Genomic DNA, 3,521 nt, shown 5'->3' with positions numbered 1-3,521 from the left:
TTCTCCACGTGTAATCAAATCTATATGAAAATAATTATATAATTGTAAAGATATATTTTATATTTCATAGTTTTCTTTACTATACTATTCACAATTTAAAGATATTGAGTAGATTGTTAATATCTCCCTTCCTCCCCCCGCTCCCCTCCACCCCAATCCTCCCCTCTCTTTAATCAAATCTATATGAAAAAAATTATTATATAATTGTAAAAAATATTTTATGTTTCATAGTTTTCTTTACTATACTATTCACAATTTAAAGATATTAAGTAGATTGTTAATATATCTCTTTCTCCCCCTCCCCGCCTCCACACACACATCTGTAACAAAATCTATATCTGTAAAAATAATCATATAAAAATAAAGTTTTTACATTTCATGTTTTCTTTATTATATTATTTAGTGCTACAATTAATAGATTTCAGATTATCAAAAATAATTTAAATTGTTATTTTCATAATATGTATATATTATCTTATTACATTTATTATAGAGAAAATACCCAATTACCTCCCTAAACTATACCAAAAAAGGCAATGACACACCTAGGGAGTTCTATTACCCCTGAACTAATTAAAAGTAAAATTTTGACACCCTTAGTGCCTACGTGGCACATACACGGCACAACACACTTTTTATTATATATTCTCAAAATTAGTTCAAATTACCCCCCCCCCTCCCTCCCTACTCCCAACCCTACCCCCCAAAATTACTTTAAAAAAATTTATACATAAATGTAAACTTGCAAGTAAAATTAAAAGAGGATTAATAAATTAAGATATAGGAGTACATATAAGAGACACTAAGAAGCTAGACCTCATTTCAATTCTAATTTCATTTAATTTCAAATATCTTATTAATTTGTTAAAAGAAGAGTAATTTGTTATTCTTTCTTATCCTTGTTTTTTTTTTATTTAATGTATATATAATTTATATATTTGAATTGAGATAAATATTCAAAACTAATGGGATAACAATTATAATACTAATACTAATAATAATAATGTTGTTGAAGTTATTACTGCTACAAGTACTACTATAAATATTTTTGACAACATAAAAAATTAGTAATAATTATTTACCTGAATCCATACCCATATTTTACACTCCTACTTATCTTCTACGGTCAATATTTCGTCCTATATGTTTTCAACTTTACACATTAATAATATAATCAGAAAAAAAAAGTAAGGATGAATGGGCTAATTGTGAATGATTAGGAGACAAAAATGTATATATACATTGAAGTTCAGAAAATATAAGAAAACTATAACATTGGGTACTTGAGATTTGAAAAATGTTAGCGTAAAGTTTTGGAAAAGTTCGATAAAAATGGACTCTTTAACTAATTAAATTATATTTAGTATATCATTAAGATAAAAAGTTTATACTTTGGTGAGTAAAATATAGAGAAAACTATATTTTGGAAACGTGATTCTACCACTCAGGACTAACTAATCTTTATTACTCCCTCACACTCAAATTATTTGTCAAAAGTTCCAAGATCAATTTAACTATTAATATTCCATTTACCTTTAGGAGTAATTGCTTCTAAACTCTATAAACACTTCAATTATAGAGAGATAACATGAATAGAGTAATATTCAATAAAAATGAATTATATATTAAGACATAAGTAATAATAAAATAATCTTTTTTTAAAAAATTTCATCTGATGTTCGATACCCACATTGAATTGAATTCTTTGATTGCATTGTTATAATTCTTTTTCTCCAAATTTTTCTATACGTGAATTTTTCTATAACTACAGAGTTAAAAAACATAAATATCAATAAACTTTCATGGGTGAATCTCAAAAATAGACCCAAATTGGGGTGTCTTTCAAATTTTAGTCCCAAATAAAAAAGTTTCCTTAAAATAGCCTTTACCTATTAACTAATATTTTTTTAGACAAAATTGCCACTAATCAATGGAGTAATTACATAAATGATCATCATAATAGATAACAACTCCATATTTATATCTTTCAACTTTTATTTTTTTTCTCTTTTTAATTTACTTTGATTTTTATTTTTTATTTTCTCTTTTTATTTTTTATTTTCTCAATCCTTAATTTTTTCCTTTTTTCCTCTCAACTTATTTTTTTTCTTTTTTTCTTTTTTCTTTTTTATTTCCTTTTTTTTATTCTTTTTAGTTTTCTCAACCCTTACTTTTTCTTATTTACACCTTTCAACGTCTACTTTTATAACAATTTTTTTTTCTTTTTTCTTTTTAAATTTTCCTCAACCTTTATTTTTTTTTAATCTTTTTTTTATCAACCTTTATTTTTTCCTATTCTCTCTCAACTTCTACATTTTCTTTGATTTTTATTTTTTTAATATTTTTCTTCATTTTCTTCTTTTTTCGCAATTTTTATTATTTTTGTTCTTTTCTTCGATTACTTCCATTCAAGTTACATCTCATGAGCAAGAGTTGACATTATAACATTATAAAGGTAAGACCTATGACTTTCGAATAATAAGCTACGTTTCATGGGCAAGAGTTGACACTACTACATTGTAGAGGCAAGACTTATGACTTTCAAACAATAAGTTATGTTTCATGGGCAAGAGTTGACACTACCACATTGTATTTTGATTTATGAGCTATTTTATAACTCTTACCTTAGGGGCAGGACTTAGCTCAGGGACTTTCAAACAACAAATTATACCCCACGGGCAAGAGTTGACTCTACGACGCTATATTTTATTTATGAGACGTTCTACAACTATTGCCTTAGAGGTAAGACTTAACTCAAGTACTTTCAAACTACAAATTATGCCCCACAGGCAAAAATTGACTCTACAACGTTATGTTTTCATTTATGAGATGTTCTACAACTATTGTCTTAGAGGCAAGATTTGGCTCAAGGACTTTCAAACAACAAATTATGCCCCATGGGCAAGAGTTGACTCTACCACGTTATGTTTTTATTTATGAGATATTCTACAACTATTGTCTTAGAGGCAAGACTTGGCTCAAGGAGTTTTAAACTACAAACTATGCCCCTTGGGCAAGAGTTGACTTTACCATGTTATATTTTCATTTATGAGATGTTCTGCAACTATTGCCTTAGAGGGAAGACTTAATTAGCTCAAGGACTTTAAAACTACAAATTATGCCCCATAGACAAGAGTTGACTCTACCACGTTATATTTTAATTTATGAGATGTTCTACAACTATTGCCTTAAAGGAAAGACTTGGCTCAAGGAGTTTCAAACTACAAATTATTCCACACGGGAAAGAGTTGACTTTACCCCGTTATATTTTTATTTATGAGATGTTCTACAACTATTGCCTTAGAGGCAAGACTTAATTAGCTCAAAGACTTTCAAACAACAAATTATGCCCTACGGGCAAGAGTTGACTCTACCACGTTATGTTTTCATTTATTAGATGTTCTACAACTATTGCCTTAGAGGCAAAACTTAGCTCAAGGGCTTTCAAACTACAAATTATACCCCACGGGTAAGAGTTGACTCTACCACGCTATGTCTTCATTTATGAGATATTTTACAAC

This window comes from Capsicum annuum, chromosome 1 (assembly GCF_002878395.1).
Source record: "Capsicum annuum cultivar UCD-10X-F1 chromosome 1, UCD10Xv1.1, whole genome shotgun sequence".
NCBI lineage: Eukaryota > Viridiplantae > Streptophyta > Magnoliopsida > Solanales > Solanaceae > Capsicum > Capsicum annuum.
This window is presented reverse-complemented; position numbering follows the sequence as displayed.